At 45.6% G+C, this 20,647-nt stretch overlaps 1 protein-coding gene across 2 annotated transcripts in view; it reads left to right on the top strand.

The window, feature by feature from the left end:
* Positions 1 to 20,647, top strand: part of PTPRE (protein tyrosine phosphatase receptor type E) — a 92,341-nt gene continuing 71,694 nt past the window's right edge. The window contains exon 1 of one of the 2 annotated variants that reach the window (XM_059477055.1): positions 1 to 158. The gene's annotated coding sequence lies outside the window, so the exon portion shown is untranslated. Of the gene's footprint in view, positions 159 to 10,053; positions 10,131 to 20,647 lie in introns of those variants that run through there. The other variant, XM_059477054.1, reaches the window with a different exon arrangement.

Below are 20,647 nucleotides of genomic sequence, written 5' to 3'. Positions count from 1 at the left end.
GGCTGGGGCTCGGCAGCGGCGGCGGCGGCGGCGGCAGCGGGAGGAGGCGGCGGCCAAAGGGAAATTTCCTGCCGGGAGCCGCCGCCCCGGCCCACAGCGCCTGCCCGGCCGGCCCGGCCGCGCCGCCAGCGGCCCGCGGAGCCGCCGCAGCCGCGCAGGTGAGCGAGGGGCGAGGGCGGAGGGAAGGAGAGGGGGAAGGAGGGAGCGGGGATGCCGCCCGCAGGTGCCGGCGGCGGCCGGGCGGCTCCGAGCCGGGCACGGACGGGGAGAGCGCGGAGCTGCCCGGGGCCGGCCCTGGGCACCGGCCCGGCCACATCCCGGCAGCGACATCCCAGCAGTGGCGGCAGCGCGGGCGGGCGGAGCGGCGGCCGCGGCTCCTCGGCGGGGCTGGGACCGCGCGGCGCCCGGAGATGCGGGACGTGCCAGCGCCAAGGGCACGGCCGGCTCCCCGCGCATCCCTGGGCATCCCTGGATATCACTTGGCATCCCTGGGTATCCTTGGACATCCCTGGGCATCCCCGGACATCGCTGGCTGTCCCTGCCGATCCCCGCGCATCCCCCCAGGTGTGCTCCCCGGGCCCTGCCCCGCTCCCGGGATGGGCTGGCCCCTGAGCTGCCCCTTTAAAAGCGATTTTCTGCCCTCGGTTCCCACCCAGCCCCTCCTGAAGTGAGCGGGGCCGCGTTCAGGTGAGCGGGACCGGTGGCTGCGGACCAACTCTTGTGGTCTCCCACGGTCAAGGCTGGTGTTGGTTAAACTCTCTCTATTTCCATGTGTTCCATATATCGGTTGGCTTTCACGTGGCTTTTCACTGCTTCCCATCACGGGATTTTATTTTTCTCTTTACTCGCGGCTTTGTGGAAAGGGTTAGCGGGTATTTGCTGCGGGATGAACTGTGTTTGCTGATTGTGAAAGGCTGTCTCCTGCGTTTCTCCCAATTTTTCAGGGAGGTTCCTCTCCATGTGGCTTATTTCCATATCGTGAAGTGATTTTCTGTGTGTTCAGCTGTGTAGCTGTCTGTGTCTGATTTGGATGGAGTAGACACTGCTGAGCTGAAAGAAAAGGCAGTGCTTATCAAGCTTTTCAGTTTTGAGGTTTTTTTTTTTCCCTTAGATGTTATAATCCGTGGAAAGTAGAAATAAGGATGCAGAGAATTGAAAAAAAAAATTTAAAGTGAGTTACAGTTGTACCTTCTGTCTGTGCTGTGTTTGGGGCTTGTAAATAAATAAATAAATAAAATAAGTAACTTCTGATGGAAACTAATGACATTCAGCTGGAAGCTGGGCATAGTTTAGAAGAGATTTAAATGTGGATAAAATGTGTTTCCCTCATGCTGGAGGGATGTTATCCCCCACCTGGAGGTGCTGAGGGATAAATGAAGCTTAGAGTGGGAAATTTTAGGTGGTTTGGGGAGACCGGCTTGGTCTTGATCAGGTGGAATTTGGGCTTGGAGAGGAGACTTAATGGGGGTAATGAGGTGTTTGTGGGGCAGTCTGTGGGGTTTGGGGGGTGGCACTGGGGAGAGCAGGGCAGGGGTGGGGTGGGGTGGGACCAGCAGGCTGAGGTCCCCAGGAGGAGGGGACAGTGCTGGTGTGGATGCAGAATCACCTGTGGGGCGATGGATGCTCCCAGCACAGCCAATTCAGCTGAAAACATTTCATTTCTCAAGTGCCAGGACGAGCTGAAATGTGTGGAGAGAGCTCAGAAATGTGCGAGAAGAAGGGAAAGAAAAGAATGTGAGAAACAAAATGGTGTGGGCGTAGTGTTTGGTGTGTTTGCTGTGCTCCCAAAGAAAGGGATCGCTGTGCTCCGTGCTCCTGAAATGCAGGGATTCTCCCAGGCGCTGAGCAAAACTGAATTCCTGCTTTGAAAGCTTTGCTGGCACCTTTAATAATCCCAGACTTCTTTCTGTACCTAAAGCAGGGTGCTGGGGCTGGTTGGGCTGCAGGAATTTCTCCTCAGGTGCTACGTGGGGAATTTTAGCACATTTGGGTCCTGTGTGTTTGTATTTCGAATTTTTTCTTGCTTTCCACCTCAGATGTTTCTGGTTATTTATCTGTTAACAAACTCAGTCGAGGTTTTTTATCTCTGAGTAACGACTGGCTTTTCATAAAGTTGTCTGGAATCTCTGAATTTTTTAAATCTTATTCTCCTTCCCTCATCCTCCATGGCATTCCCAGCTCCTGCCTGGTGTCAGGAGTGTGCTGTGTGGGCTGAAATCAAGAGAAGCTGGAAAAGGATTGCTGGGGGACTCAGCAGGTTCAATATCTGTGTGAAACCCCCCTGTCCCACACAGCTGGGGCTGGGGCACAGCTGCTCCTTGCCTTGCACAGAGTGGGCTCTGCACCTTCTCAGGAAGGCTGAAAGGATTTTGGAGTTTGTTGGGTTTCTGGAGCTGCTGGTGGCATGCCCAAAGCTGCAGAGCTCTGTTATTAACTGAGCTGGGTTTCTGGAGCTCTGTTATTAACTGGGCTGGTTTCAGAGTGTGATCCAGCAGGGCTCTGGCTGCTGACCGGGTGACCTTTCTCTCACTCATTTAAGAGGTTTTGTGAAGAAAAACGAGTGGACAGGGCTTGACACACTGCCAGAAGTGTGAAGTAGAGCTGGAGGAAGTCAGAGAGATCCTGCCCTGTCACAGATATCCTTGGTGCTTTCTGAGAGCCAGATCCACGCGTTACACACACACAGAAGGGTTTGGATTGGAAGGGACCTCAAATGCCACCCAGTGCCACCCCTGCCATGGCAGGGACACCTCCCCCTGTCCCAGGGGCTCCAGCCTGGCCTTGGCACTGCCAGGGATCCAGGGACAGCCAAACTGCTCTGGGCACCTGTGCCAGGGCCTGCCACCCTCTCAGGGAACAATTCCTGCCCAATATCCCATCTAAATGTCCCCTCCTTCAGTTTAAAGCCTTTCCCCCTTGTCCTGTCACTCCAAGCCCTTATCAAAAGCCCCTCTCCAGCTCTTGTTATCAGCAAAGTGTTCATGTTCTTCATGCCTGGTGATGCCAGGAAAATTTGTTCAAGGTTTTGGAGCAGTGGAAAATAAAAAAAGAGCAAGCATGGAATGCTGTGGAGGAGGAAAAGCAGGGAGATCCCAAGGAATAATGAATTGTTTGTCGTGCTGCCGGGAGCACACAGAGCCCTTGCTGGAGGAGTGGGAGCTTCTGCAGGAAAATGGTTCAATTCTAGGGAACCTGAGGGTTGTGCTGCTCCCTCCTGGGAATGATGTTGGCATTTTGTGGATGTGATGTTGTGTTTCAGTCTATGTTTCCAAAATATTCCTCAGCATGGATTTATGGCAGGGCTGGAGATCCCCTGTGTGGTGTCATCAGTGAATGGTGATGTTTTGGTGGAGAAAACTGCCTTTAAATGGGCTTTAAAGTGAATTATTCTGCATCTGACATGCAATGAACGTTTCTCAGGAGGAGAGGCTGGAAACAGATGTTTTGGGTAGGAGCTGCAATTCCATCCTCATTGCAGGGGGGCTGCCAGGAAGGGACCACATTTCCTTTATAAACAGCACAATGGGGTGGGTTTGCTGAATCTGACTCCAGCGCTGGCACTTGCTCCTCATCCAGCACCCCTGAGGAGGCTGCAGGTTTTTTTTAGGGAGGCTGCAGTTTTATTGGGGGAGGCTGCATTTTTCCCTGGGAGCCTTCAGGTTTTTTTGGGGGGAGGACACAGATTTTTTTGGGGGAGGGAGGCTGCAGTTTATTTTGGAGGGTGAGGCTGCAGATTTTTGGGGGAGGTTGCATTTTTCCCGGGGAGAGGCTGCAGGATTTTTTTAGGGGGAGGCTGAGGTTTTTTGGGGGGAGGAGGCTGCAGTTTTTTTGAGGGAGGCTGCATTTTTCCCAGGGAGAGGCCACAGGTATTTTGGGGTGGAGGAGGCTGCAGGTTTTTTGGGGGGAGAGGCTGCAGGTTTTTAAAGGAGTCTGCAGTTTTTTTGGGGGGAGAGGCTGCAGTTTTTTTGGGGGGAGAGGCTGCAGGTTTTTGAAGGAGTCTGCAGTTTTTTGGGGGGGAGAGGCTGCAGGTTTTTGAAGGAGTCTGCAGTTTTTTTGGGGGGAGAGGCTGCAGGTTTTTAAAGGAGTCTGCAGTTTTTTTGGGGGGAGAGGCTGCAGTTTTTTTGGGGGGAGAGGCTGCAGGTTTTTGAAGGAGTCTGCAGTTTTTTGGGGGGGAGAGGCTGCAGGTTTTTGAAGGAGTCTGCAGTTTTTTTGGGGGGAGAGGCTGCAGGTTTTTGAAGGAGTCTGCAGTTTTTTTGGGGGGAGAGGCTGCAGTTTTTTTGGGGGAGGAGGCTGCAGTTTTTGAAGGAGTCTGCAGCTTTTCTGGGGAGGCTGCACTTTTCCAGCATCCCTGCAGGCTGGGCAGCAGCAGCAGAGCAGGCAGGGCTGAGGGATGCTGTTTGCATGGCTGCAGTGAGCACCTCTCTGCTCCTTGCTGGGCATTTCATTATTGAGCTCCTGCTGCAATATTAATGGCAGAAAATCCCTCTGTAAGCTGCAATCTCGTTCTGTGCCCAGCATGGGAAGTGCTGAGAATTGGCTCCATGAATTATGAAGGAGTTTGTGTGGTCTTGGTGGAGCATTTATGGCTCCCCTGGATGTGCCTGTGGTGTTCTGGGCTCAGAGCTGGCTCAGGGAATGATTTGGGTGTTGCTTGAGCTGATCTGTGATGTGATGCAGCAGAATTTGGGCTGAATGAGGAGTGGATGCTCTGTGCAGGATTTCTGCATCTTTTTAAACTCTAACCTTGTGGTTTTTACTCATTGTGCCTTTCTGCACAGGGTTCCATCCTGGTGTTGTTTTTGTCCTGTCTGATCTGAATTGCACAATCCCAAATGCTCTAAGTGTTAATAGTAAAAAAAACCCTGCCTGTATTTATTCCAAACTTCTTGCTGAAATGTTGATATCTCTTCAGGTGTGTTGTACAAATACATTTAATACTTGTGTAAGCCAGAGCTGCAATGAGACACTGATAAGGCAGCGATAGGAGGAGCTCAGCAGCAGCAGCATTCTGTTGAAGTGTTTGTACAGGATTTAATTTTGAGTTATTCACATCATGGAGTGTATTTTTAAGGCGTGTTCAGCAGACTTGCTGCAGGAATATTATTATTATTATTATTATTATTATTATTATTATTATTATTATTATTATTATTATTATTATTATTATTATTATTATTGTTATTATTATTGTTATTATTGTTATTATTATTTACATCCCTGATATCCCTCTGCCTGCCCAAACCCTCTGTGTTTCCTGCAGAGGATGCCTCACCAGTGACATCCCCTGCCCCAAAAATGCCCTTTCCCCTTTGGCTGCTGGCACTGACTCAGTGCTGAAATGGCAAAGTCAGATCTGCTCCCAGAGCTCTGCCTCTGTTCAAAGGTGTTTCCTGGCTGAGGGGAGGAATGAAACTGGGGAGAAATGTGCTGGATTGGTTTGTTGCTTGCAGTGCTGGTGGATTGTCACTGGGAAATGTACAACAACTCACTTCTGGGGTTTTCTATCACTTTTATCCCCTCTGTAAAAAGGAAAAAGTGCTCAGTCCTGAAAGCTTTTCTTAGCTGAGATTTCTTTTTTCTAATGTACAGCGAGAGTTTTTTTGGTAAGAATGAGAGGTCTGACAAAAACAAAACTGTAAAATCAGGCAGAAGTGAGATGAGACATAAACTAAAAAAAATATCTGAGCGCTAGAAGTGACAATTCTGGGTTTCTGTCTTGGGAGGAGGCAGCTCTTTCCCACAGGGGTGTGAGGATGCCCCAGCAGCTGGAAGGAGCTGTGCCAAGAGCACCTGTTCCTGCAGATAACACACAAACAGGGATGCAGCAGCAAGAATCAGGGAGAATGAGGACTTGGGAAGGCTTTGGTTTAGTAGGACAATGAATTTTAAAGAGAGCAAATAACAGATTTGCACGGGAAGAAGTGAAAAGTGTGTTACTCATGTCACTTCTAAGAGATCAAGACACAATAATCAGGGCAGCTGGAGGATAAACCTCTGACTTGGAGGTTTTGTTGCTGTGGAGAAAATAATTTAGAATGGAATACCCAGCTGCATCTCCATGGCAAGATCTCACTCTTCTGAGCTGCATCAATTCCAGGTTTGCTGCTGATTGGGAGTTCCCTTAATTGCTGTGGGTTTGAGTTTTCTTCAAAACCCATCTCTTTCCCCTGGAATAAATTCCGGAGCTGCTGTGGTTCATCCCAGAGCCCCCTGGAGACCTGCAGAGCAATTTTGGTTGAGCCAGACTGGGATGAACTGGGACCTCCATGGTTCCAAACCCCCCTTTCCTGCACAGCAATGAGTGTGGGGGTTCGGTGCTGGTTAATTCATGTACTCACATTTTGTTGTGAGGTAGGATTAGGGGAAAGGCAAAGTAGGCTCAGAATTGTAAAAGATAATAAAGAAAATATTATTAGCAATAATTAAAAGAAAGTAGTACAAATTAGAACAAAACTTCCAGAACACTTTTCTTCCCCCCACAACTTTTTTCTTTCTCGCTGACAATGTAAAGAAACAAAGCTTAAAACTTTAGTCAGTTTATTACTTCTAGAATAGTCTTTCTTTAGTTTTCTGAGGGAGAGAAGTTCTTATTAATGTTATGGAGATGTCTCTATAAGAAAAACCAGTTCTCTCCTGGCTCTTATGAATAGCAACCACCCAGGGAAATTTGTAATCCTGAAATCTCTTATCTTCTGCAGGGCTGTGGGGTGATTGGGTTGGGGTGAGGATGTGGGTTGGTTGTGAGGATTGGGTTGGAGGGCTTGACTTTGGGTTGGTTGTTGGAGTTGCTGCTTCCCTGTCTGAGGTCCAGAACCCCACAGGTGCCCCAGGGGCTGCTGCTGTCCTGTCTGTGAATTCCCACAGGTGGGACCAAGCTCCACCAGGGTCACACCACGCCTGCTTTGATCCTGGCGTTTGCTCCTGTCATTTCTTACCTCCCTTGGTTCTCTGGATGGAATTTTTTGTCCAAAATAAAGTCTAACTCTGGTAAATGAAAGGCAGGCTGATCACAGCTTGAAGCCAACGATGAAAATTCCTGTTTCCAGACCCTCTGGTTTGCAGGATATTTGATACAGGAGCTGTAAATATTTCTTTAGCCAGAGCTGTAACTCCTCAGCTGCAGTTTTCACTCCTAACCCTTCCCTCACCCTGTGCACTGTTTCTTTTGCTAAATTCCATCCTGATTGTCTTTTGCCCTTTAATCTTGTCATCTCTGCTGGTTGTCCTTGGAGGATTTATTTTCCTTTGCATTCCCAGTCTTGGTTTCTGCTGGAACATGCTGTGGTTGCTGCAGTGCTGGGCCTTCCCTGAGCAGTAAAATCCTGATTTAAACAAGCCATAAATAATGCTTGCACCTCAAGTTCTGGGGGTTTAGATGTCTCAGGGACTGAATCTGATTAATTTAAATTTGGGTTTCATGAATGTCTTCAATCATGCTGCAGAATGTCACTTAAAACATTTAATTATTCAATGATATTAATTGATCTGCAGCCTGTCTTTCTACTAATCTGATACAACAAAGTTTGCAAATTGCTGCTGAGAGCAGGATGGTGTGGAACAGCTTTAGGATGGCAGCAGCACAGCCTTTGTGTAACCATGTTAAGATGATAGATGCTTTCCCTGTTAAACACAAGCCTGAGTTTAAATGGGTTCACGTTATCATTTTGTTTGCAGATGTCAAAAGCTCATTAATTTTAAGTCAAACTCCCCACCTTGCTGCTTCAAATTGCTTTTAAATTACACGTGTGCTGATCAATCTTGAAAAGCCCAAATTAAAAACTCAGCTGAGGGCACATTTCAAGGCCACAGATCCAACACTTAATTCTAATCTGTTTTCCACAGGCAAACCTCCCACTCCAGCACTGGTTCCTGGCAGAAGTGGGGGGAGAGGAAGTTGTAGAGACTTAAATATTTCTGGGAAGGCAGAGAGGAAAGGAAAAGGTGGGAACAGGGAACTATATTTAAATAATGACCTATTTACATTACAGAGTTTGAACCATTAGAAGTAGACTTAGGAGCTTGTGATGTTGAGATAATTTCTGTCATAATGGGGCATTTTTCAGGGAGGAATCTCAAATCCTGGGGTCAGTTTTGGGCCCCTCAAGACAGGATCTCTGACTGTGAACTGCCCAAGTTATTTATCAGTTTTGTGCATGTGTAACTTGAGCTGTAATTTGTCCTGAAGAAGCTCCAGAGCTGCTGCGCTGCATCAAACTATTTACCCTTGAAATTTAGCCTCATTTACCAGAACTTCCCGAGGAAGAAACTTGAATAATTTCCTTGGAAAATCCCTGGAAAATCCCTGGAAAATCCCTGGAAAATCCTTGGAGCCCCTTCTGTGTGAGCGGAGTTGTACGTTCCTGTTTTCAGGAGTTAATCCCTGCAGGATGCTGCTGCTGCCCAGGCTCTTCCAGGGCAGTTTTGCTCTGTGCACTTTTCCTGGGATGGGATTTGAGGCTGGCCAGGCCATCCCTGAGGGGTTTTCCCCTCATTCCAAGGGCTGCAGTGGGAGCTGTCATGGGAAGCAGCTCTGGGGCGTGGGAAAGGAGCAGGGCAGGAGCTGTCCTGGCAGGCAGAGTTTGCAGAGCTGTGCCCAGCTGTGCAGGGCTGGGGGAGGGACACACCAGTTTTCAGCCAGAAATGCAGCCACAGCTGGGCATGATTTTTGTTTCAGAAGTGTGGTAAATGGTTTTTAACAATTTTTAATTTTTACTGAATTTAGATGTATTTGAAATTCAAATTCAGTGCCTTCTATCAGCTCTTCTGAAGAGGAGCATAAACCATGTCTTGGGCTGTTTTGTGTCCATCCAGCAGTGCTTTGGATACTTTAACCATCTTAAATAACTTTTTATTATTCAAAGATATTTGATTCACTCTCTCGGATGGGAGAAAGGAGTTTGGGAGATGAACTGGTAGCGTTTCAGTGTTGGGTAATGTCCATTTCCCGCATTTATGTCTACACAAAGAAATCTACTCTTACCACCAAAAGAAATGAATCAAAGCCAACAGAGCAAGACAAAATACAGGAAAATATTTTTAAGGTGTGATATCTGTGCAAATAACAATGGTTACAGAAAGTCCTTGGATGGTTTGAGTGGGAATAAAGCAAGGTGGGATTTGGGGGTTTGATTAGGAGTGAAATCTCAGCCAGTTGGGTTTTAGTGGCTTTGTGGGGGAGCAGAGGTTTTGGGAAAGGCAGGATGGGGAGAAGCAGGAATTGAAGTGAGTGGGGATGAAAATCCCACCTGAAGGACAAGGTTTGGAGCATCCATCTCTGCTCCTCCCTTCCCAGCTCCAGGGGGGAATTCAGAGCTGGTGAGGGCGATGGGCTTTGAATTTCTGCTCGGAATAATCAGACGCTGAGCACAGAAAACACCTTGCACGTGTGACTTTATGTGCATAAAAGACTTGGCCATAAAAATTGATATTCAGAGCAAGATCTGCCCTTGTTTTTTAATGACTTGAGTGAGGCTGAGCTGTAGCTTTCACTTAGTTAAGCTCATTTCCCACCTGCTTTTCATTTTGAGACCCACCATGGCTTTGGCGATGGTTGTTGAGTTGCTTTGATGTGTGAGGATGAAAAAGAAAAAGGGGAGATTTTTGGAGAAAATGTGAAACAAAAAAGTGGATTTTTAGAGAAAGTATGCAACAAAAAAAAAGGCAGATTTATGGAGAACATGTGAAATAAAAAAGGTGGGTTTTTGGAGAAGATATGAAACAAAGAAAAGGTGGATTTTTGGAGAAAATATGAAGTAAAAATGGCAGATTTTGGAGAAAATATGAAACTAAAAAGATGGATTCTAGGGAAAATATTGTATTTCTCTTGAACTTTTCTCCCCGAGGTGATGCCAGCCCTTTGCTGATGCCCAGTGGGCTGCTGCCTGAGGACCACAAACACCAATTGTTTGGGGGAGCATGACTGGCTCTGGCACTGAACACTGCAGCCATTCATGGGCGCTGCCTCGGGGCTCACAGGAACCTTTATCCCTGCAGGGAAACTGGAATTTTCCCCGGGGACAGAAGCAACAAAGCCCAAGGGGGAAATGAGCCCGTTCAGCAGGGACTTGTCCCATCCTGGGAAGGGCAGGGCAGGAGTGTAGGGACGTCCCCTCTTCCCTAGACCAAGGCAGGTGATGACATTTCTTGGGTTTTGGGTTGTGTTTTATGGATTTGAGGTTTATTTTTTTCCTTAATCTCATTATTTCAGGAGGGCATGATGCTTTTCTTAAAAATTCCATGTAGTACTGGTGGTTTTATTATAGTTATTTACATAACTATTATATATTATGTTACTGTTGTTATATATTATAGTTATAGTATATTATAGTTATAGTATATTATAGTTATAGTATATTATAGTTATAGTATATTATAGTTATAGTATATTATAGTTATAGTATATTATCGTTATAGTATATTATCGTTATAGTATATTATCGTTATAGTATATTATCGTTATAGTATATTATCGTTATAGTATATTATCGTATATTGTAGTTATTGTAGTTATATTATAGCCATTATATAATAGTTATGCATAATATAGTTATTATATATTATAGTTATTATAATTTTATATAGGTCTACATGCACTGATGAATTGTGTCTGTGGGATATAAACATGGCAAAATAATGTGATTTCAGGCAGAAGAGGGGCTTTTCAAGCTGCTTTCAGCCCCTCAGATCAATAATCAGAGTGATGCAGCACAGCAATATCACAGGCAGCAATGCATTTGCAGAATTGGTGGCATCGGGGATTTGCTGCTTAGGGGCTTGCAGCAGGAGCTAATAAATTATCAAAGGTATTAAAGAGATTCTGTTAATTTGCAAGGCTGAAAATACTCAGAAACCACAGAGGCATTTGTGTAATTTCCAGCTCTGTGTTTAAGAACTCCCATGAGGACCACTTAAAACCACCAGGTGTTTTCTGGCTTTTTAAGTCTCCCTGGAAACATCTAAACAATTGCATCATGTCGTTGCTCTTTGATCAGAGTATTTAAAAGCTGTAACTCTTGTCTAATTGCAACACGGGATGTTTTGCAATAGGAATTTGGGAAATAACGGCTCCTTAAAATAGCTTCAAGCCTGAGGCATGGTAAATGCAGAGTTCATTCTGCTTGTATCAGGATAGTAAATAGTGGCAATCCATAACTGTTGTAGTAAAAGGAATTTTGGGGTTGTTGGGGCAGCAGTGTTGGTGTGTTTCTTTACTTGGATTTTTTAAATTTTATTTTAATTATGATCAAATTTAAATAATTGAGTGAGATTTGTGTTTATGGCAGCAATGCCCTGGTGTTGTTGGCTCCCAAAAAGAGGATTTCTCTGTACAGAATCCCCACAGCCCATTTTGTTTGTTCCTGGATTCCTTGAGAGCTTTTTATTTATCTCGTTTTCCCAAATTGTGCAAGCAGGTATTAAGAACGTTTCTGCTGATGTGGCTTTCTGTAGGAAACAAGGCATCCCCTGTTTATAAATTTCTGGAATGCTAAAATCATCTGTGTGCTTTGTTCCCAAGCAAACAAAGTCTGGACAATGGAGAAAGGATATTGTTATTGGGCCTCTGGGATGCTCCCACTGCATTTTATTTTGAAATAGCCTTTAATATATCTGACCTGATGCCCTGGGCAGGATAAAAAATTCCAAGTGGATTGCTAGCTTTCCTTATTTTGGGGATTTTCCTTATTTTGGGAATGTCTCTGCTGATGTTGTTTGAGATTGTCTTGAGTGTTTGTCCATGAGCTTTTGGCCAGGTAGGATCAAGTCTTTAAAACCTCTTTCAGACTTTCCACTTGGATCTGAATGGATGAGGAATCTTCAAAATCCTGGATCCTAAAGGGGCCTAAAGTTATATCCTGGCTTTGTGATCTGTCACAAGACATGTTTTATGGAAAATCCTTTCCTTAGGATTTTTCCTGCTGAGAAGCTGGGAGGCCTCAGGAACAAAATGCAAACAATGGTTATCTGCTGCTGTGGGATGCAACAGGTGCATCTGGGATTGGGCTCATGTGGTTGTTTCTAATTAATGGCCAATCACAGTCAGCTGGCTTGGACTCTCTGGTCAGTCACAAGATTTTATTATCATTCCTTTCTATTGCGTGCTAACCTTCTGATGAAATCCTTTCTTCTATTCTTTTAGTATAGTTTTAATGTAATTTATATCATAAAATAATGAATCAGCCTCCTGAAACATGGAGTCAGATCCTCCTCTCTTCCCTCATCCTGGGACCCCTGTGAACACCACCACAGTGATCCAGAGATCCAAATCCAAATTATTCTTCCTTTCACCTTCTCATAATGTCAACAAATTTCTCCTCCGTGTTCCTGTCAAGGCTTTATTTTAAATGCACTTTGGTGTTAGCTGCATGCCCTGGAGCAGGCAGGGATCCCTCGCTGCAGCCTCAAGGAAAGCACTTGGATTTCCCTCCAGCCTGGTTTAATTGAGCAGATTTGGGGAGTTTTCTGAGGCTGTTTTCCAGGAGAAGGAGCCGTTTTCTTGCAGGGAATGCTGAGCGGTGTGTCTGTGGGTGGGCTGGGCCTTGTCCCGCCTCATTTTCTGCTCCTCTCTTTGGGAGAGACCTCCTGGCCGCTGATGTCTCCAATAACGTTTTTACTGTGAGCGTTGAAAAGGACAGTTCTGCTGGTTTTCATTGTGCTGTCCTGTCCTGGTGTTTGTGCAGAACAAAAGGAACAAATGTGTTGCATGTTCTTGCTGAGTTGACCTCAGCTGCCCGTGGCCCTCGAGGACCCACCAGGAGCCAACTGAGGCTGTGCAGCTCTGGTTCAGCAAGGCTTGTGCTGGTCTTGGGATGAAATATTTACTGTGTTGTTGTAATTGTGAAATAATTCACAGAGTTGGGAACGAACCAGTTATGGGTAAGGATGTGGAGCTGCTGGAATGATCCTGAGGAAGCTGTGGAGATGCTCTGAGGGCTGGAGCCGGGCTGGGAGAGCTGGGGGTGCTCACTTGGAGAGGAGCAGGTCCAGGGAGAGCTCAGAGCCCTGGCAGGGCCTGAAGGGGCTCCAGGAGAGCTGGAGAGGGGCTGGGGACAAGGGATGGAAGGACAGGACACAGGGAATGGCTTTAACTTGGAAGAGGGTTGATTTGGATTGGATATTGGGAAGGGATTCTTGGCTTTGAGGCCGTGGCACAGGTGCCCAGAGCAGCTGGGGCTGCCCCTGGATCCCTGGCAGTGCCCAAGGCCAGGCTGGACACTGGGGCTGGAGCACCTGGGACAGTGGGAGGTGTCCCTGCCATGGCAGGGGTGGAAGTGGGTGATGTTTGAGGTCCCTTGCCACCCAAACCTTTCCATAATTCCAAGCTGGGCATCCATCAGCTCAGAAAGGCCTTGGGTGCTGTGCCCAGAGCAGCTGTGGCTGCCCAGAAGCATCCAAGGCCTTTCTGATCTGCTGAATTCCCAGCTCTGTGTTGTTCATAGCTGAATCCATCTGAGTAGGCACAGCTGACCACCAGGCTTTGAGAGAAAAGTTCATCTGAAAGACAGGCTCTGTTATTTGAGCCTTTCAGAAACAGCAAAGTCACCGAGGGTGTTTTCTTTGTGGAGAAACAGAGCCTGCGCCAAAAGCTGGGCATAACTCTCCACCACTGAAGGAGTGGGAGCCTCTGGATGTTGGATTCAGCCTTTTCCTGACGTAGAGACGAGGCAACTGAGAGGTGTTTTAAAAACTTCAATTTCCTTTTCTGTTTTATGTGAAGAGTGAGACAATACAGATGTTACAATTTACGCCACTGCAATTAGAATTAACTATTTTTTGATTACTATACATTATAAGTGTTTCTTGGTTTATTAGCTTCATTTACACTATGTTGTAAATGGTTAAAAGTTAATTACTTGAAATTAGTGTTGTGAGCCTTGCTACAATGTCTTTTTCATAGTTCTATTTCTCTAAAATATCTAGTCTTATAAATAAGGCCGCCCTTTAAAACTTGGTTCTAGTTCATTTCTCTCTCAACAATGTCCATCCTATTCTATAGCATTTCTAAGTTAGGATTTCTTATCTCACAGTTTATATACAGAAATACGCTATGTGAACCTTCTATCAAGCTTTGAAAATCTTCTATAAATCCATTTCCCATTTTCCATTTCTCCCATATGGAGAATCCAGTCTGCTTCTAGATTAAATCCCTGTCATTTGTGGACTTCTCTGTAAAAATGTGTCATGCACTGGAAGTCCTGGCAGTCTGCAGGTGACAGGAGTCTCTGCCCTCGTTGTCATCCTCAGCCCTGAGCAGCTCCTGGAGCACTCTGAAGATTTTTCCATGTCCATTTTTGCTGGTTCTTGCCTTCTTTTTTCTTCTGTTGAGGTTGAAGGCACTTGAGAGGAAAGGTCATGTTCAGACTCAGGTGTTTTATTATTTCTTTTCTATTTTACAAGTTGTGAGTTCTACAGCATTCTAACAATTACAAAATGGCTAACTATGTCCAATTAAATGGCTAACTTAATGTCCAATTAAGAAATGACACCTAAATTATTTTCACTTGTAACGCAATAACTAATCACTCAGAGTCTGCAATTGGACTTTTCTGCCCAATTATAAAATACCCCCCAAACCCATGGAGAAGAAAGTGGAGAAGAAGGACCAGCCTCTGCCCTAAAACCTCCATCTTCCCCCATGTATTTGCTATATTCTAAACCCTTAAACTCTAAGTTTTCCCCCATGTGATATTACACACTTCTATTCAAACTCCACACCCACAATCCCAGTGCTATCATTCCATTTTGGAAGCTTCTCCACAGCCTCAGGTCAAATTGAGTATTTTCTTGTGGGTCTGTGCCCTTCAGCACAGAAAGTTTAAAATTCTCAGCCTCCAGGGTTCTGACAGGTTTTGTGTTTCAGCTTGGAGTTCTACAGCTCCTTCTTCCTCAGTATTTGCAGAACAGTGAGAGTTTTGTGGTTTTGTGAGGAGTTTTATCCATTTTTGTTTCAGCCTCCCACTGGTAGTTTTTGTTTTGCATCTGGATTTCTGGCTGTTTATCCAACCTTTGAGCAGGAACATCTGAGTGCTCCTGGAGCCAGCAGGAATAAGGACTTAAGGAAGAATGGAGTTCACCATTTCTTTCTGGTCATTGTACTGAAGAATAAGCTGAAATAAGCAGAAATTGATACAAATCTGAGTTTTCATCTCCCACACTGGACAAATAGTTGGGCTGGCTTCTGGAGGAAGATCTTAGGATAGCAGCATCTAAGTAAAAAGGTCAAATCCCTGTAGGACATACCCAAAGTCTTCAAATGAAGGAAATTTTATGTAAATGCAAACAAGAAATGCTCCCTGAGGGCAACAACTTTTAATTTATCCTCTCAGTGTTACAGAAAACAAACCTGGAACCCATTTCTGCTCCTCACAGCACCTCTGGAGGATGCTGCCCTCCTTCCTGTGCACTTCTCCAAGGACAAGTCCTCTCCACTGGGCTCATTATGGGATATTGCAAGGCAGGGAAATCTTTTATTCACATCATGTCCATCCTAAAAATTAAGGAAAGAAAAGGCTGTGGGTGAGCTTGGCATCACAGGACTTGGGTAATGAAAATTGACAATTGTGGGGGGAAGTCTCGTCTCCTGCACATCACAAAGTGACAGAAGAGCTCCTTGAGTCCTGCTGGTGGATCCTGGAATGGCTGGGGCTGAGGAGGGGCTGGCAGGATGGAGATGAGGGCAATCCTCAGATGTTTCCTGCAGCTGAGGTGTGTGATTGTGAGAAATCCCCCCTCCGAGATAAAGCTCAGTGCCTCAGGCAGCAGAGATTGTGTGTGCTTATCTGGAAGTTCCCTTTCCTCCTCGCTGATAACATTCTGAGCGGAGTGAAAATAGGAATTGCCATCCCCAGCCTGGTGTTATCGCTTTGGGAACAGCTTTTCTGCGGCTCCAGCTGATGGAAAAATGCATCCTTTAATCATATTGAACACAGACTCTGCTGCTGGTGGAGTGGAGTTGCATTATGTGGGATGTGGAAGGGGGAATTGAAGGAAATTCACTCTTAGCAGGGATCTGATGTGGATCGCAGGGTGGGAAGGGGGTTTGTGCTGCTGTTCCATCACACTGGGCAAAATTATTGGGAAGTGTGTGCAAGGGGGCTTGTACTTCTATTCCCTCACACTGGGCAAAGTTTTGTGCAGTCTGTGCCATCCTCGAGCTGCAGGTGGGGATGGAGCAGGACCTGCCCTTGCCTGGCTCCATCAGGGGCTGCCTCACCCATCCCTGCCTGCTCTGTTTGTCTTCCCTTGTGTCCCCTTGAACCAGGATGGGACAGAGATTTTAGACATGACTAGTTAAAAACTAACCAGAGGAGACAGATCTGAAATAAATGAGCTGCTGCTGCTCTGTGTGAGTGAAGGATGTTGTGGTTATGTCAGTGTCTTCTTCCAGAAGAATTGTGTCTTCCAAAAATTGTTAACAGGTTTTTGCCTGTTCTCAGCTACTTATCCATGCCCCTGAGCTGCTGCTCTCTGAGGATGTAGAACATTTTTTTCAGGCCGTAAATCCCATCAGGGAAATGTTTCCTTCTGCAGGGCTTTTGCCATCCTCACTTTAAAATGAATTTATTTCTTTTAACCCAGATATTCTCCTGGCCTGGCACAGCAAACACTGGTGCAGGGTGGCTGAGGGAGTTCTCAGCTGCAGAGGGAGGGGATGGGAGAGGAAGGTTGGAAAACAGAAATCCTTTGATCTTGGTGGTTGTTTTTGTGCTGTTTGTATTCCTGCACGTGCTGCACGCTGGTTTTTCAAGTGCTGGGAGCTGTGCCTGCTCTGTGTGACAGTGAAAGAACATTTCCCTAACGCTGTGGGGTGTTTTAGGTGGCTTTGGGGTGGTTATGTGGTGTTTTAGGTGCCTATGGGGTGCTTTAGAGGGTTATGGGATGGTTGTGGGGTGTTTTAGCAGACTCTGAGGTGTTTTAGGTGGCTTTTAGGGTGTTTTAGATGGCTATGGGATGGTTATGGAGTGTTTTAGAGGACTGTGAGGTGCTTAAATGGCTTTTAGGGTGTTTTAGATGACTAAGGGGTGGTTATGGGGGTTTTAGATGGCTTTGGGATGCTTTAAAGGGTTATAGGATGGTTATGGGGTGTTTTAGGGGACTATGTGGTGTTTTAAATGGCTTTTAGGGTGTTGTAGATGACTATGGGGTGGTTTAGGTGGCCGTGGGATGGTTGTGGGGTGTTTTAGGGGACTATGAGGTGTTTTAGATGGCTTTTAGGATGTTTTAGATGACTATGGGGTATTTTAGATTGGTTTGCTGTGGCTGTGACATGTTCTATGATGTTTATGGGGTGTTTCAGATGCCTCTTGGATGTCTCTGGGGTGCTTTATATGGCTGTGGGGTGGTTTAGATCCTTATGAGGTGGCTGCTGGGTGTTGTAGATTGCTCTGAGGTGGTTTACATGGTTATGGGCTGTCTGTGGGGTGTTTTAGATTACTATGAGGTGGTTATGAGGTATTTTAGATGGTTATGGGGTGGCTATTGGGTGTTCTAGGTGGCTGTGGGATATTTCAGATGGCTGTGGGGTGGCTGCGGAGTGGCTTAGATGGTCATGAGGTGGTTTAGATGTTTATGGGATTGCCATGGGGTGGTTTAAATGTTTATGGGATTGCCATGGGGTGGTTTAGATATTTATGGGATCACCATGAGGTGCTGTACATGGCTGTGGGGTGGTTTAGATGATTGTGGGATTGCCATGGGGTGGTTTAGATGGTTATGGGATTGCCATGAGGTGCTGTAGATGGCTGTGGGGTGGTTTAGATGTTTATGGGATTGCCATGGGGTGGTTTAGATGGTTATGGGATTGCCATGGGGTGGTTTAGATATTTATGGGATCACCATGAGGTGCTGTACATGGCTGTGGGGTGGTTTAGATGATTGTGGGATTGCCATGGGGTGGTTTAGATGGTTATGGGATTGCCATGAGGTGCTGTAGATGGCTGTGGGGTGGTTTAGATGGTTATGGGATTACTATGGGGTGGTTTAGAGGGCTCTGGGGTGGTTTAGATGTTTATGGGATTGCCATGGGGTGGTTTAGATGGTTATGGGATTGCCATGAAGTGCTGTAGATGGCTGTGGGGTGGTTTAGATGATTGTGGGGTGGTTTAGATGTTTATGGGATTGCCATGGGGTGGTTTAGATGGTTATGGGATTGCCATGAAGTGCTGTAGATGGCTGTGGGGTGGTTAGATTGTTATGGGATTGCCCAGGGGTGCTGTAGATGGCTGTGGGGTGGCTCATATGGCCTCATCCCAAGTGGCACCCCAGTATCTGTAGGTACCCACGAATACAAAAGCTCAGAAGCAGAGCAGAAGAATAAATTCCTGTTTTTGCTGGGTCAGTGCAAAGAGGAGGGCACAGGGCTGGGGGGAGCAGTGCCAGCAGTGCCAGGGCCAGCAGTGCTCATGGGCAGGTGGGGCATTGCCCAAACCCCAAATTCTGACAGGAATTTGCTGCTTTCCCTGGATATCCCCTTGCAGAGCAGGAGCTGGTCCTGCTGTGTCCCAGCTCTGTCCCAGGGAGCTGCCCCGGTCCCAGGCCCCTTTCAGGGTGACAATGTCACCAAATCCAATTTATTTCCAGACTTTTAAAGTTGTTTTCAATACGTTCTGTGCCACAGATTGGTGCTGAGCTGAGTCACGTAGTTTTTCTCCTGTTAATTTATTAAATAACCACTGAAAACTCCTCACTAACAAACACATCCTGGCTATTTAAAGGAAAAAAACCACCTTTCCTGTGTGCACATCCCCGGTTAGCCTCTCCAGAATTCCAATTGCTCTGATCCAGAGGTGCATCCAGAGCTCCTAGAGCAGAGCTCAGAATGTTTGCTGCAAACACCCATCCCTTGTTAAGCAGTATTTACATAAAACATGCTGACACCACTTTGGGGAGATTGAGTAGGATGCTTTCTCAGCTGTTGAAATTTGCACACGAGATGGAAGATGTTTTGATTAAAAGAAGGGTTAGCTGAATATTTTTTTCCCCATTTATTCCCATGTGTCAAAATCAAAGCAGAGTTTCTCCAGGCGTTTTGCCCATTTTTTTCTCTTTTTTCTGTTCCTCTTGTTCAGTTGTTTGGATTCTTTCCCTCAAGGTTGAGATTTTTGTGGGCTTTTTTTTCCTCGTAGCAGAGGAATTCAGTTATTTAAGGAGATAAATACATATTAAAATGCCTTTTAGACAGAAATAAACACTATGACTGGGTTTAGCTTCCTGTTTATTTTTGGGAGCGTTTGTAAATTCATTCTGGAATTTATTGGATTGGCAACGGTGAGCTGGGGACAGGCAGGGGAAAAGACCAGGGAGATTTTTCCAGTAGCATCCTCCTGCCTCAGGAACAGCAGTGAAAAAGAGCACAGGAATAATTTCATTTTAGTTGTCCACATTCTCTTTCCTTGTGACTTCTCTGATGTGAAGCAGTGAAAAGGAGCACAGGGATAATTTCATTTTAGCTGTCCACATTCTCCTTCCCTGTGACTTCTCTAATCTGAAGCCATTCCTGTGGTAACATTTCCCTTCGTGGTTATTTAGTTGATTTTTTTGAGCTGCATTTCCAAAGGCTCCTGTCAAGCAGGAGAACTCCAACTTTCCTAATCAGTGCTGAAACGACTTCTTCAAAGGCAAAAATGGAATTTTATCTCTTCTTTCCCCCTGCAGAGAGCACAAACGTTGCTTTTGTCATTCCTTTATTATTTGCTCTGCCAGGGTGCCAGCGCCCCTGGCCACTGAGAAACTGGAGCAAAAGCTTTTTTTAGCAACTGGAGCAGAATTTTCACAATAAACCTGATCTCGTGCCGTTTCCGAGCCTCCTTTGGGGGGAGTCGGGGAAGGAAAGTGGAATTAGGGAGGGTTGGAAGCCAGGGAACTTCAAGGAGCCTCAGCCTAAAAACTCTCCACGGATTTGCTGCTGCAGCCTGGATTAGAGGACCCTTTAATTTGCTTTTAATTAAAATGATTTTCATTTATCCTCTGCCTTCTTCAGAGGTCCCGAGGCACCTCACAAACTTGTGATGCTGTGTATAAAATGCAAATTGCATATTCATGTGGTGCTGAGATTTCACCTGGAAGCTGAGGATGAAGGAGAGTTTTACCCTTTTATTTTTTTTTTTGGTTGTTTTAGAGCCTCAGATCCCAATTACAGAGCAGCTTTCCAAGCACTGCTGCTGTACATCTTCTCAATGAGTTGTAGTCCAAAGTGTAAACACTGCCCTGCCATAAATAGCTTATCTGATACTAGATTTAAATAGCCAGGGCTTTGTTTTTGCAACCTCATTCAGTTGGAAAGAAAAAAAGTCTCGTAAATACCTTTTTATTTTTCTTTTTTTTTCAAAAAGGAAATGCACCTATTACATTTCCCAAGGGAAATTGCCTATTGAAATTCCCAAAGGAAATGATGGATTAAAGTGGAGAGTGTTGCATAGCTTGTAAATAGAGTTATGTTAATTATCTTTTAAATAGTTGACCTTAATGCAATGTAGATATTAAAAAAATGAAGATAACCCTTTCCTAAATAAGACTGCTGCAATTTAATTATAATAAATTAAATATAATAACTATTGATGAGGAGAAGAAATAGTTTTTTTTTTTTTCTTTAATTGAAGGACTTTTCTGGTGGTTTCTTTCTTGTTGGGTATTTGCTGAGGCATAAACCCTG

The sequence above is a fragment of the Ammospiza nelsoni genome, chromosome 8, assembly GCF_027579445.1.
Source record: "Ammospiza nelsoni isolate bAmmNel1 chromosome 8, bAmmNel1.pri, whole genome shotgun sequence".
Classification (NCBI taxonomy): domain Eukaryota; kingdom Metazoa; phylum Chordata; class Aves; order Passeriformes; family Passerellidae; genus Ammospiza; species Ammospiza nelsoni.
Note: the sequence above shows the minus strand (reverse complement) of the source record. Positions and strands in the feature narration are given on the sequence as shown.